This window comes from Anastrepha obliqua, chromosome 5 (assembly GCF_027943255.1).
Source record: "Anastrepha obliqua isolate idAnaObli1 chromosome 5, idAnaObli1_1.0, whole genome shotgun sequence".
NCBI classification, from domain to species: domain Eukaryota; kingdom Metazoa; phylum Arthropoda; class Insecta; order Diptera; family Tephritidae; genus Anastrepha; species Anastrepha obliqua.
The window spans coordinates 62,965,477-62,981,266 of NC_072896.1; the positions used below are offsets into that span (position 1 = coordinate 62,965,477).

The following is a 15,790-nucleotide window of genomic DNA, read 5'->3' on the forward strand; positions in this document are numbered from 1 at the left end:
GATTCAAATATAATGTAACACAAATATTACCAATTTTAAATACAAAATAAAAAATAACAAAATAACAAAAAATTAAATCAGTATATGCGAATGTAAGTAAGAGAGAAAATCCAAATACAACAGAGCGGATATTGCATTCTAAAAGTAACACGAAAGATATTAATCTTGCCCAAAACCTCGTTTGATCTCGAGACATCCGAAATAGTCTTTTTACGGCTTGGACGTGCCTGAATATTATCCTCAACGTTATTCTGCGGTTGCCAAGGCTAATAATTTATGTGGGTATCCTTGAAAGTAGACATCTCTTTGTGATGCCAGAAGCGGTTTAAAATCGAAAAAAGGTGGCGTATGTCGATTTACTTGTTCAATTGTGCTTTTGCCAGGCACGCATATATTGAATTGGCTTCAATCTTTCAAACTTATCGTCAACAAGACCTGGCTATAGAAGTTAGTAAACAATAATAAATTATCTATACTAAGTGGTACATCTGACTGTATTCCTTCTAAGCCATTCAGAAAAAGAATTGAACATATAAAAGGAAGTATTTGTAAAACGCTTAACTTTTCAGAGCCACTGCCTTTATTTAATTTTCATGTCAGCTTTTGAATTTGACATCACTATATCTTTTCATATTCCTTTGTATTAAAAGAGCTACTAAGTGGTTTTGATTGCGCTAATATCTTAAGATTACCTGTCAGGACGTTGCGCCAAATGGACAAATTTCACGAGCAATTGAATAAATTTAATTATGCGAAGAATGCCTTTTATTTACTGGAGCGGTAAAAACTCAGTCCAAATCGTATACAAACTTATAGATCCTATTTATAAGTGAACAGTAAGTAAGGTTATAATTCTATTTCATAGTTAAATAAATACATAAATAACTAAGGACACGATTATATGCAACAACCAAAAGATATTAAAAAAAAATCAAAATATGTTATATTAACAAATATGAACTAAAATGATAATATAGCCATAGGTATACATTCTGTAAAAGTACCCGAAATTGTTCAATAAAAACCCAATGATTAGTACAGTTATCAAATCACCTTTTAAATTCGTTTCAAGAGATACTCTTCAACTCCTTCAGCGAATTCTCCTTAATGGCCTCTATCGACTGAATGTGGCATCCGCGGAGGGACAATTTAAGTTTTGGGAAAATGAAAGAGTCACAGGGGGTAGCCCCGGTGAATACGGTGGTTGTTCTGTTTGATGATGTTTGTCGGGTTTTTTGACAAAAAAGTGTTCACAATATGAGCGTTGTGAGAGGGTGCGCTATTATGGTGCAGGATCCATGAGTTTTCTTTCCACAAATGGGGCACATTCTCACTCAAATGTCGATTAACTTCCAAATAATATTCTTTATTTACCGAAGAACCATTTGGAATGTGTTCCCAGTGCACAACACCACGCTAATTAAAGAAAACGAGTAGTATGACTTTTACTTTTGACCGACTTTGACATGGTTTTTTGGGTTTCGGCTCATGTGGATAGCGCCATTCAGCTGCTTGTTGACTGGTTTGCATGTCGAACTCATATACCCATATCTCATCACTATTATGATACGCTGGATAAACGATGCTGATTTTTGAAAGAAATTCAACTATCTTAGAACGAGTCGAGCAGCCACGCGTCTCACAACCCATTTATGATGTAAAATATATCGAAAAGATTTATGAGCCACGCTAAGATCACTAGCTACCTCCCTCAAATTTAAGTGATGGTTTTCCAGCACCATTTACTTGACTTTGACGACGTTTTCATCCATTGAAGACGTCGATGGGCCACCAAATCGGGGCAAATGTTCCACAACTTCTCGGCCCTCTGCAAAAGCCGTATACCACTAGTAGACCCGTTTTTTTGATAAAGCACACTCGTCATAGGCTTTCTGCAAGATTTGCAATGATTCGGCACACGAAACCCCGTTCAAGACACAAAATTTAAGACAAATTCTTTGTTCGATATTTTTATCCATAGTGAAAATCGCAGAGCATACCTGCGGTTGACTGATATAATTAAATGCCAAAAACAAGCAATTGGCAGATCATCCTCAAACTCTGCGACACTATAGAGGACAGTTGTACCAACATTCCAGCAAAAAAATCAACTAGGTCACGGTGGGGGTCGGACATCGAAATGGAAAAAATGGAAACATTGAATTCGTCGCTACTAGGTTGCATGATAATCAGCGAGAGAGCGGCTATCCTTAACTACCACTACTTGGTTCTTAGACTCCAAAACTCAAATCGTGCAAGTGCTTAAGCCTAACTACCACAATTTACGTAAAAATTTTTGTGAGACAATGTTGGAGCAATTCCGTGCGGTAAGCAATGCCTTTTGAAGTCACGAATTCCATTTTTATTTAACTAAGTAAAATTGCCGGTATTGATCACCTAAAAGATATAGGAGAAGAGGGGAAGAACTAATTGGACCATCTGTTTTTGAAAACGTCGAGGCCAAGCAATTTTTGTGGACGGTGCTGAACAATCCTTTTCTGCCAATACTGAGAGAGCATTCTTCCTTCAGTAAAAATATATGGTTTCAGCAAAGTGGCGCTGCGCCGCACACGGCCAGATACTTTTTCTGTGAGGATACCTCAAAAGTAAAGCCCATGAAATAAACCCAGTTCCCAAGACTGTATCCGATATATCGGTCAACACTTTCTCGTGCTAAACAGCGCCAGTTGGACACACCAAGTGAAACCAAGTCCTTCTCCATCTGATCATTCCAACGCAAAGGAGGCCTTCCACTTCCTCCTACTACCGCATCGAGTAATTTTAGAGTTAAATAAGTCACACGACAGCGATTTAGATTTATTGAAGGTTTGCACTTCGACCTCATAGTCTTTTGTGCCAGGATTAACACTTAGTGCCGACATAAAGTACTTCGGGCTGATTCTAGCCCGTCCAAGACAGGTCGACAAAAACGGTCACTGCCCTATATGCATTCAAAGCTATTTGGCGGACAATGTTGGAAAAGATGGTATCAAAGAGCAAACTGGAAAGATTACAAACGGTAACCTTCCTGCCATAATTACCAAAACTCTTGGTACTCTATTAGACCTCTCCTCCATAGAAATCTATACCAGTTTCCAGGTTATTTGTAACTCAATACATGGAAAGATTTCAGATTTGGGCACTCAAAAATCCTAAGAACTCTACCGGGACCACATAGCGAGCTATATTACACTACATCATAATTTGAAAATGATTTCTCATGAAACACTTGGGTGTTGAGCAGGTCCCACGGATCTCATGAATCGGAGTGCACCAATTTATCAGCCAGTTTGGGGCTTTGAACACCACAGTGATCCGGCACACACATAAATTCCAAATTCAGCTTATTCCAGCTTCCAACGGCGTTTGGCCTCAACTAACATTCATCAACAATTTTGGAGGCGGTGGCAGGGGTGGCGCTCACAAAAAAAGAAAAAGTAACGAAATATTTAGAGGTCATTAACAGTTATTTTGACAAAATAATATAAAAACAGCAACATTCTTTCCTATGCCTTTAAAATAGTACATTTCTCGATTGGTTGTTCCCCACCCAATAACCTCAAATCAATAAAATAAGGTTCATAAGGAAATTTACAGGAAAGTATTTATAATTATAGTAACTACAAAAGTGTTTAGCGGCAAATTAATGGCCAAATGAACCTCCCACCCATTCTCAAACAAGCTGAAGAACATTTCAAGTATAATTCAGAACACAACTAAATAGAGAAAATCAATAGCAATTATTTTCTTTATTTTCTTTTCTATATTTACCTGCTTACATTTGTATGTAAGTATTTTGTATATAAATCCAAGTCTTTCGTTCGCTGCGACACGGAAGCAAAAGTGTCCATAAGTGTGACTGACCCCACTTGAACTACAAATGTAGGTATGTATGTATGTGTGGCATAAGAACAGAGAGTAAAAAAAAGTGGATGATTGGTAGTTTTAGATTCTTATTTTTGTTTTGCTTTTTTTCGACAGACATATTTTTATAGGTTTTTATAGCAAATATAATACTTTTTTTAATGAAGCTAGTTGTATTTAACCGTGCAAATATTACAATTTTTTTTTAAAATGGTCACCATTTGCTTCTACACAAGCCATCAAACGATTAAGCCATTCAGCTATTGCAGCGCGCACAGTTTACATGGATATTGACGTCCCTGCTCGAACCAAAGATTGTTTGAGACTCTCCAAATTTCTGTGAGTTCTTCGACAAGTAATGTTCCTCAATTCGGACCACAAACTCTGGACTCCCAAACGACCAAACCTCTGCGGCTATGATCCCAGAAATATTCATTTTTAGCCACTGCTGGGTGGTTTTTGCCTTATGGGCTGGGGCGAAATCTTGCTGGAAGATCCTCCATTGAAGAGAGTACTACCCAACTGCTTCAGCACGCCTAATAAGAGATCCTCGCACTTACAAGGCACTCACCACCAAATTATTGCAAGGGCTGGATGGTGGCCACGCTGAACCCTTGGAACAACATTTTTTGCATCTTTAGAAGTTTTAGCACAGATTTTGTCATTTTGCTTATTAAGAATTTCTTCAACATCTTTATTTCTTATACACTTTCAACATTCGTTCATAAATTTTCTTTTCTTTTAAGCCTTCCAAAAATAAAAATTCAATCACTGACTTCACATACGTTGATATGAAGGGAATATCAACACAACGAAAAAAAACCAAAAGAAAATTTAGGCAGTAGGCTTTGAAATTTGAAATTTGAAAAGGTCGAGCCAAGGAGCACCAGGAGTTTTGGTGGCTCCTAAAACACTCAGGCTAAAGAGCCCATTGTATTTAAAGCTCTGGAAAGGGGGTAGATAGTCAAGGAGGGAAGGAGAAAAGTACCAGAGAAAGAGATAGAAAGGAATAGAGACAAAGATAGAGATAGAAATAGTAGGCTTACTTAATAGCCTAGTATTATAGACAGCAATGGGGTGTGAACAGCATAATAAATATGCCGTGCACTCTCTGCGTACGGTCATTCGTAGTTTTTCTAATGCGGTCGCTAATTTTCTCTGAGCTAATTTTTTGTTAACATTAACCTTAACGCTAACGTGTCTTTCTTTTCACAAGTGTTAATCCAAAAATATACCTTATTATGTGATAAGTATGAAGTTCTTTCAAAATGACCTCTGGGGCTACTTACCTAGGGGAGAATAGGTTAGCTCTTCTATCCACTAGTCCGCAATAAAAAAAAAAATAATAAACTCCAAGAATCTTTTTCTGATTTATCCCAGGTTAAAATAACGGCGCGCGCCGTAGCCGAATGGGTTGGTGCGTGACTACCATTCGGAATTCACAGAGAGAACGTAGGTTCGAATCTCGGTGAAACACCAAAGTTAAGAAAAACATTTTTCTAATAGCGGTCGCTCCTCGGCAGGCAATGGCAAACCTCCGAGTGTATTTCTGCCATGAAAAAGCTCCTTATAAAAATATCTGCCGTTCGGAGTCGGCTCGAAACTGTAGGCCCCTCCATTTGTGGAACAACATCAAGACGCACACCACAAATAGGAGGAGGAGCGCGGCCAACTACCCAAAAAGGGTTTACGCGCCAATTATATATAATATATATATATAATAGCCATATGCGATGATCCGAAATTGCTGAGCTCCGCGGTTTAGTTCTTACAAAAAACTAACGAATTGCAGAAAAATTCTTGAACGCGAAAAATCTTCCTGGCATTTGCCGCATTGAATGTTCGTATCATGTCAATCTGAATTGCGTTAAAGGTACAATATTTGCGCCTTTTCTCAAGGATATGACAGAATCTGAAATCGTGGAAGGTTTAAAACCACATGGAGTAATCTCCGTATACAAATTTCAAAGGAAAATTTCCCACACCGTATGTCCAACAGGAGCCTTTTGACTCATGCTTTTTCCCCGAAAAAATCGACGTAGCTTGATGGAAGCTCTCAGTTCGACCTTATATCCCCAACCCCATGAGTTGTAGGTCATGCCAAATCCCTGAACATACGATGAAGCATTGCAAAAATCTCCCAACTTGTATATCCTGTAATCTGCCTCCTCATATGAACACCGAATGTACCAGAACAAAGTGCGCAAACTGTTCAGGTGGCCATCTATCAAATATGTACCAACACATGCCCATAGTTTCTTCAAGCCTTAGGAATTCTTAAAATCAATGTAATGGACAAATGTTGCTTCGCGAACACAAAAATACAAAGCAAGAGCTCTACAAAACTCTTTTCCTCAAACAAATTTTAGCTCTCCTCTATAGCACAAAGAGAAATAGTTAACAAAAGCAATATTGACAGTTCGTCAAATATATCAACAACATTTTCAAAAAATATAACAGATCCGACTTGAAGCATTAACCCTACCACAAGCCCCAAAAAAATATGGGGAGACATAAAAATCTTAACTGGTTCCCCGCGAATTTCAACCTTTTCGCACATTAACTCTTCAAACGGGGATCTATTTTCCCTAGCCGATATTTCTTACTTCTTCGCTTCATTTTTTTCCTCCCTTTCCTCCAAAATGGTGCAGGTCTTAATAGTAGCTTCTCTAAAATAAAGCAGCGAACCCCGAATCCAAGATTCAGTTATGCTGCCTACTGACGTCAACTGTATATACGCGTACTTATATCCGCCATATACTTATTTGATATAAAGTAAGTTAGAAGAGGTAAATATATTTATAAGAATGCTTTAGACAACGTGTAAAGGCGTGATCATTTCGGTTTTTGAAATATTGTTAATGGATGTGCAATTTTGTAAAACATTTTTAAAATTTGTTAGATTTGCTTGATTGGAATGAAATTATTTAATAGCTATGCGCGTGTGTCTGACAAGAAGCTATTTAAATTAACATTTTGCTACATTAAAGGGGTCATCCCATGTGGCGGGTGGCTTTTTTGTATCTTATTCTGGTATCTGCTTTTCTGATGAGCAATACAAATGTAAAAATTGAGTTTTTGACTACATATTTACTGGCAGTCCGACCGTGGGCTAAAATATTTTTAGACTACAGTCCTCACCGTTGCCCCAAGCTAAAGGCACTCGTACCGAAAAAATTGTCGCCGGTCTACATGATTTTGGCTGATTGGCTCATTTAAAATAAAAACCCATCGGTATTTAATGTATGAAGCTGAGGTTATCGAATGGACCCAAATCATTAGAAATTCTTGACAATGATCTATTGACATGTTTTTGAAAATAAGTTTTAAAATTATTTGTTACTAGCAAACCCGGCCCGCTTCGCTGGGCAAAGCCATGGTGGGTCCACGTTTTGGCATATATTTCGAGACCCTAGTCATCAATAGGTATGAAAATTACCCCACATTAAAGCACTTATCGACAGCTTACATTTGATGCCCATATTGCACATCCACAACCAAAGGTTACCCGGGCCCACGTTTTGACCTATATCTCGAGACCCCAGTCACGGAGCGGCATGAGAAATACTCTGTACTAAAGCATTCACCAACAGCTTTCAATTGATATCCATATTGTACAAACACATTCTAGGGTCCACGTGTTGGTCTCTATCTCGAGACCCTAGTCACGGAGCGGCATGAAAAATACTCTGAACTAAAGCATTCACCAACAGCTTCCATTTGATACCCATATTGTACAAACACATTCTAGGGTCCACGTGTTGGTCTCTATCTCGAGACCCTAGTCACGGAGCCGCATGAAAAATACTCTGAACTAAAGCATTCACCAACAGCTTCAATTTGATATTCATATTGTACAAACACATTCTAGGGTCCACGTGTTGGTCTCTATCTCGAGACCCTAGTCACGGAGCGGCATGAAAAATACTCTGAACTAAAGCATTCACCAACAGCTTCCATTTGATACCCATATTGTACAAACACATTCTAGGGTCCACGTGTTGGTCTCTATCTCGAGACCCTAGTCACGGAGCCGCATGAAAAATACTCTGAACTAAAGCATTCACCAACAGCTTCAATTTGATATTCATATTGTACAAACACATTCTAGGGTCCACGTGTTGGTCTCTATCTCGAGACCCTAGTCACGGAGCGGCATGAAAAATACTCTGAACTAAAGCATTCACCAACAGCTTTCATTTGATACCCATATTGCACATCCACAACCAAAGGTTACCCGGGCCCACGTTTTGACCTATATCTCGAGACCCCAGTCTCGGAGCGGCATGAAAAATACTCTGTACTAAAGCATTCACCAACAGCTTCAATTTGATACCCATATTGTACAAACACATTCTAGGGTCCACGTGTTGGTCTCTATCTCGAGACCCTAGTCACGGAGCCGCATGAAAAATACTCTGAACTAAAGCATTCACCAACAGCTTCAATTTGATATTCATATTGTACAAACACATTCTAGGGTCCACGTGTTGGTCTCTATCTCGAGACCCTAGTCACGGAGCGGCATGAAAAATACTCTGAACTAAAGCATTCACCAACAGCTTCCATTTGATACCCATATTGTACAAACACATTCTAGGGTCCACGTGTTGGTCTCTATCTCGAGACCCTAGTCACGGAGCCGCATGAAAAATACTCTGAACTAAAGCATTCACCAACAGCTTCAATTTGATATTCATATTGTACAAACACATTCTAGGGTCCACGTGTTGGTCTCTATCTCGAGACCCTAGTCACGGAGCGGCATGAAAAATACTCTGAACTAAAGCATTCACCAACAGCTTTCATTTGATACCCATATTGCACATCCACAACCAAAGGTTACCCGGGCCCACGTTTTGACCTATATCTCGAGACCCCAGTCTCGGAGCGGCATGAAAAATACTCTGTACTAAAGCATTCACCAACAGCTTCAATTTGATATTCATATTGTACAAACACATTCTAGGGTCCACGTGTTGGTCTCTATCTCGAGACCCTAGTCACGGAGCGGCATGAAAAATACTCTGAACTAAAGCATTCACCAACAGCTTTCATTTGATACCCATATTGTATATACACATCCGAAGGTTACCCGGGTCCACGTTTTGACCATTTTCCCGGCAATTATTCGAATTTTTCTCACCTTTAAAACCTTCCCTAGACCTCCACGAATAATTCAAGACCAAGATAAGATAAATCCGTTCAGCCATTCTCGAGTTATAAGCGAACATAGGGACAGATTTTCACATTTATATATATAGATATATATAATATATTGTTATTTGTGAGGTTACTATTTTAATTCAATCGATGATGATTATTTGCCAACCTACCATTTTACAGCAATAAGTCGACGCGTTTTTGAAACATACAGACATGACTAAATGGGCTCTGCTATGCCTATAACTACCCGTATTTGAAGAAAATTATAATACCCTTGTGTATATTAGTGCGCGCGGGTATACAATTCATAAGCGTGAAGTTCATTGGCGTGTTTTCTTCTCCCCACAGAGGAGCGTACATATGCGATTGTATGTGCAATTCGACGTGAATTTTCAATTTTATTTTATATTATAAATAAACATGTTTAAAAAGGTTCAATTTATCTTGCGGTTGATTTTTATTTGTTGTTAAACTTAGATTTTCCGCGCTTATGTGCCATAAATATTTGGGACGTCAGTTTGCACAAGCCTCTTTAATAAATAACTGTGCCAAATGGCAAAATGTCAAAGAAAACATTGGGTGAGAATTTCATACATACGTAAATACAATCATGAGATTTACAAATAGGGACTAATTTGCGAAGACATAAGTACATGCGAAACGAATTCAAAGCCAAAAAATCGGACGAAAGCAGCAGCGGTAGCGTTCGGCAACTAAATCGATGTCAGAAGAAATTAATAACAATTAAATCTATTTTTAAGTTGTCTGCATGTACCTAAATGAAATTGCAAATCTGTTGTAAAGGGTGTGTCCAAATGCTTTGGACGAGTTCAACAAAGCACGTCAGTTAACTGGTGCCTGTTAGGCGCCCCAAGTGCGCTGAGGTTGTTCTCCACTTGATCCTTCCACCGCAAAGGAGCCCTATCTTCATCATGTCATGTCAAGTCATGTAAGGCAATTCTTTAGTTGGACCACATTAAGGCGGGCTGCGGCATTTTCCCCTAATTTAATGACGCCATAACGAACACCCCTTAACACTACTCAGTCAAAGTCAAACAGTGACTGATGATAATTGATAGAGTGAAATTTGGTAATTTTATTTATTTGACGTATTGACTAAATTTAAATGCTGACAATTTTTCCAATGCAATAACCAGTCGGCACAGTCTATGGTCTGCTGTCTACGGTTCTTATAAGGAAAAACAATAAGATTTTTCCTCACAGATTCGCAGTTCAAAGTTCAAAACACGCAGCCTCAATGGAGCATCCAATTGCAGTTCAATGCTACAGACTTATCTCTGCTTCCGGGCCAAAGATTCTTGTAATTTATTTTTCTATAAGTTGCTAAACGGAATAGTAAATAACCTCCTTGTTCTAAAATTGTGGCTTCTTAAACTATTGTCAATGCCAATACTTTAATAATGGTGGTGGTGGTAGTTGAGGTGACACAGCCCATCCCAATTAGCACGAAATAAGCCATTTTGATACATAAATTGTAGAACTACTTGACTATGAATCTTGAATAAGTATGTCTTTCCTGCAATTTCTTTCAAGTTAACCATCGAGAATCCCCCCACCATTCTAATGTCGTAGAGCACCCATACTCGGGCACTCATACAGATAGTTCAAGACTGTTTCCTTAGATTCTTCTTGATTGCAGCTTTTACATCTTTCGATGTACGGTCACCTCATCTTCCTTGCATGGTCTCCCAAAGGCCACTGGCCGTATATTGTTGAAGCAATTCTGAATATGTCTACTCGTGGCTTTTTTAACAACTCGTCAGTTTAGAATTTGTTAAAATTGTGCCACATTTAGTTAGTTATTTTGCAGGCATCCGTGTTAGCCTATCTGACAACGGCATGCTTCTGGAATAGACTTTAATGCTACTCTAGGTAAAATATCAATGAAATGACTCGATAACCGCCGATAGAAGTGAACTTAATTTTGGATCCTAGGGCTCGGATCTGTGCTGTGTTTTTCTGGATCAGAGCATTTTCTAAAATTCTTTGTTTATAAATCTATTTATTAATACGTTAGCATAAATTCTGTCAGCGTTCGTTTTGCGGTTCTACTGCCTTGATTTTGAAACCAATAGCAACATTGGGAAATTCATCTGTAGACGATAATTACTGCAAACTATTCAACTGCAATTTTGCGTACTTTTAATTTCGGAGTTTGCTATTTATTTAAGGTAGCAAATTTAGTTAGTGAATTTTGTTGAAAAATAAAAATCCAAATGCATCGTAACCGCGGGACCATAACTAATGCAGTTGAAAAACTGAAAAATAAAAATTAGAACAGAATGTCGGAAAATGTTAGGAAATGTATCGAATAATGAAACCAACGATTTAAATTATTTATTTCAATCTGTTGCTAGCTAAGTTCCACCAATATTTGAGTAGTTCAGTTGTGGTTCGTTGACATTGCGTTGCTGCTATTGCGGTGTTAAACAATTCACGCCAGAAATTACATTCCATGCAAAATATTGGTTTTAAGGAAGTTTTGACGGTCCTCTTCAAATACTTCAATGACAAACAGTTCAAAAACTATTCATCTTTAGCCAAAGTGGGTTCGGAAGCTAAGCTGGATGAGAAAGTTTTATGTGGACTGTACCATTTCAAAATTAATGACTTGACACAGCCGTAAAAATCAAATTGGGAATGTGAATTACATTTTGAATTAGATCGCGTTGATAAATTTATGGTGCGGAAGATAAAAAATTCTATTCGTAGGTAAAGTACTTTTAATATGCGGTAATTTTCACCAAATTTTACCAGTAACGCTTCAACGTTTTCGTCAGATCCAAATTGAAAATTGTGCATTTCAAAATGTTGGATCTTCATTACGCACACCTGCATTTTCTCACGAACAGTTGTATGTTGCTACCAGCAGAGTTTTTTTGTTTGGTTAAAAAGAAATTGTTGCCCATTTAACTGTTAAGAACATTTAAAAAAAGGTAAAGAATACATATATTTAAAAAATTATTTTAAGAAATAATACAATTGATTGATTGATTAATTTTTCCCAATTGCGTGCACATTTTGACCCACAGTGTGTCCGGTGGCAAAATTAGGAATTAAAAACTAAATTAACAAAAAAAAAATAATTATCTCCTCTATCTACACTTTTGGAATCTGGCTTCCGTACTCGCTGGAGAAGTAATCTCAGGATGCCATTAACGTCGCGAACGATATTTTTTTTACTGTTGAGGTGGTCGCTGAGCTTGTTTTATAGACTTTACTTTTGAGGTACCCCGACTGAAAAAGTGCAGAAGGTAAGATCGGACGACCTAGATGGCCAGCATGTGCCACCAAACGGCTTTTCAGTTTGTTAAGAAAGAAATAATGTGGTATCGGAATAGTCTCTTTCGCCGTGTGCAGCGGGCGCCATCTTGCTGAAACCATGTGTGTCTGCTCAAGGAAGGATATTCTCCCATTAATAGCAGAAAATAATCGTTCAGCATGCGCCGATAAGAGTCACCGTAGGGCACTATGATGTCGAAGTGCAAACCTTATAAAGTATTTATTTATCTAAGAGTTACGGTCCACATAAATTGCTTGCCCTCGATGATTTTCAAGAATGTAATAGGACTATGAATAAGTTCGTGCGGTTTTTTTTTCGAAATTTGAAACTTTATTGACGTAAAATGGTTACAAATTTAATATTCAAAGTATTGTCCATCGCTTACTACTACTTTTTCCCATCTTTCTGGCAATTCACGGATTCCCTTTGTGAAAAATTCGGTCGGTTTTGCCGCAATCCACGAATCGATCCATTTTTTGACTTCATCGTAATTACGGAAGTGCTGGTCAGCCAGGCTATGTTGCATCGATCGGAAGAGATAGTAATCGGATGGCGCAAGGTCTGGACTATACGGCGGGTGGGGTAGGACATACCATTTGAGCGTTTCTAAGTATGTTTTGACCACTTGTGCAACATGTGGCCGAACATTGTCATGTTGCAAAATAACTTTGTCGTGTCTATCGGCGTATTGCGGCCGTTTTTCTCGCAGTGCTCGGCTCAAACGCATCAATTGTCGTCGGTAGACATCCCCCGTAATCGTTTCATTCGGTTTCAGTAGCTCATAATACACAACACCCAGCTGGTCCCACCAGATACACAGCATAACCTTCAGGCCATGAATATTCTGCGCCGACGTCGATGTTGAAGCATGGCCAGGGTATCCATACGTTGCCCGACGTTTTGGATTGTCGTAATGGACCCACTTTTCATCGCCAGTCACAATTCGATGCAAAAAACCCCTTTCTTTTGTGCCGTTGAAGCAGTTGTTCGCATGCCATAAAACGGCGTTCAACGTCTCTTGGCTTCAATTCATACGGCACCCAATGGCCTACCTTTCGGATCATTCCCATGGCTTTTAAACGTTTGGAAATGGTTGATTGATCAACTCCCAAAGTTTTTGCAACCTCTTCTTGCGTTTGAGCCGGATCTTGATCGAGCAATTCCTCCAATTCGGTATCCATGAACTTTGGCGGCGCACCCTCGCGTTCTTCGTCTTCCAAGCCAAAATCACCACTTTTAAAGCGTGCAAACCACTTCTGGCACGTTCGCTCAGCTAGAGCATGCTCACCATAAACTTCCACCAAGATACGATGACTTTCGGCTGCTTTTTTCTTCATATTAAAATAATGAAGAAGAATTCCCCGCAAAAACACATTATTTGGCACGAAATTCGACATTTTCAAGTGTGGTAAAAATATTGTTGTTTACGCTTCAAATAAAAAACTTATACTGACGTTCGTGCCTTACGACAGTAGCTCTCCAATGAATGTTTGGAAATGTGGATCGATGGAATAATAATCAAGTTACGCCATCTGTTGTAAAACCGCACGAACTTATTCATAGTCCTATTATATGTATATATAATTAGCGCGTACAACCTTTTCGGGTGTTTGGCCGAGTTCCTCCTCCTATTTGTGGTGTGCGTCTTGATGTAGTTCCACAAATGGAGCGACCTACAGTTTCAAGCCGACTCCGAACGGCAGATATTTTTTTTTATTTTTATGAGGAGCTTTTTCATGGCAGAAATACACTCGGAGGTTTGCCATGGCCTACCGAGGGGCGACCGCTATTAGAAAAATGTTTTTCTTAATTTTTGGTGTTTCACCGTAATTTTTCTTACTTACATTTCCATTTGAATGAAAGTGGGTTTCACCATTCTCAATGGTAGTTTTTTCCGTAAAAAATCTCTCCAGCATTGCCTCGCAGAAACTTTTGTGCAAATCACTTGTACGATTTTAATTTGGTGAAGTCTAAGACCTTTCCTCAATATTTCATGCGCAATACGTTTTGAAAGTTTCAGGGCAGCCGCTTTCATGCGCACGGCCTGACCCGGATTATCGTTCAAACTTGAAGCAACGAGTTCAATATTTTCATTTGTTTTCGATGTTCGGCTGGGGCTCTGCCGTGAGCTATTTGCCACCGAACTTGTTGCCCGGAACCTTCGCGCCCATGAACAAATCAAATTATCACTTGGAGCATTATGTAAATGTCGAATATTGTAATGTGAATAAAATCTACGACGAGTAGTTGCTACGAATCATTGGCCTTGAAGCACGCTTCGATTGCGCACGCTCGTTATTCACCCGCCCACTGTGGCATCGAGACTAAATAACCCGCACGTATAGCGAATCAGCTCCGCACTCATTCGCTTAGCAGTTAGGACGAAACTTAAACTTTAAAACCTTATTCATCCCCCAGACACCCTGCATTTCTACGAAATTTTTGTATTTAGATTGTTTTGTATTTTGCATCAATTTATTCGAATTTAGTGTTATTAGTACACATTACTAGTTGGGATCAAAACACATTTCTCAGCCTTGTATTGGATCTATAACTTAATTTTAAGGATTTTCTGAGAGATGGCGCTACCAATATAAAATCGCAACAGGTCATACATTAACTAACGTCATTGTGAAGCGTTATTATTGCGCTTTATTTTTCAGTATGTGTCATTTCGTTAAAGTGTAAACAATATTTTTTTTGTAGCCATCAACGTTTCAACTTTTGTGCCAACAAAACGCAATTTGCGGGAAGCATTACTTTTCTGTTTCAGTTGGAAGAAAAAAGCAGCTGAAAGTCATCGATTGCTGTGTGAAGTTTATGGTGAACATGCTCCATCGCAACAAACGTGTGAGTACTGGTTTCGACTTTTTAAGAGTGGAGATTTTGACTTGGAAGACAAGGTACGTCCAGGACAGCCAAAAAAGTTTGAAGATGAAGAATTAGAGGCATTACTTGATGAAGATTGCTGTTAAACTCAAGAAGAACTAGCAGAATCATTGGGAGTCACTCAAGCAGCCATTTCAAAACGTTTAAAACCAGCCGGATTCATTCAGAACCTTGGAAATTGGGTTCCCCATGAACTGAAGCCGAGAGACGTTGAAAGGCGAAAATGCATGGCCGAATTGCTGCTTGAACGCCACAAATTGAAGTCGTTTTTGCATCGGGTTGTGACTGGGGATGAAAAATGGATCCATTATGATAACCCTGAGCGCAAAATATCATACGTGAAGCCCGGCCAACCAGCGAAACCGACGCCGAAGAAGAATATTCATTGCGCCAGGGTAATGCTCTGTATTTGGTGGGATCAGAAAGGTGTGATCTATTATGAGCTGTTGAAATCGGCCCAGACGATAACAGGGGGCCTCTACCGAACACAATTGATTCGTTTGAATGGAGCAATCGCCGAAAAACGGCCGGAATATGCGACCAGGAACGATCGGCCGCATGTTGCCC

General features: G+C 39.0%; 1 protein-coding gene across 2 annotated transcripts in view; it reads left to right on the forward strand.

The window, feature by feature from the left end:
* LOC129246924 (excitatory amino acid transporter) overlaps positions 1-15,790 on the forward strand; it is a 60,452-nt gene that overhangs the window by 15,148 nt on the left and 29,514 nt on the right. The window lies entirely within an intron of this gene.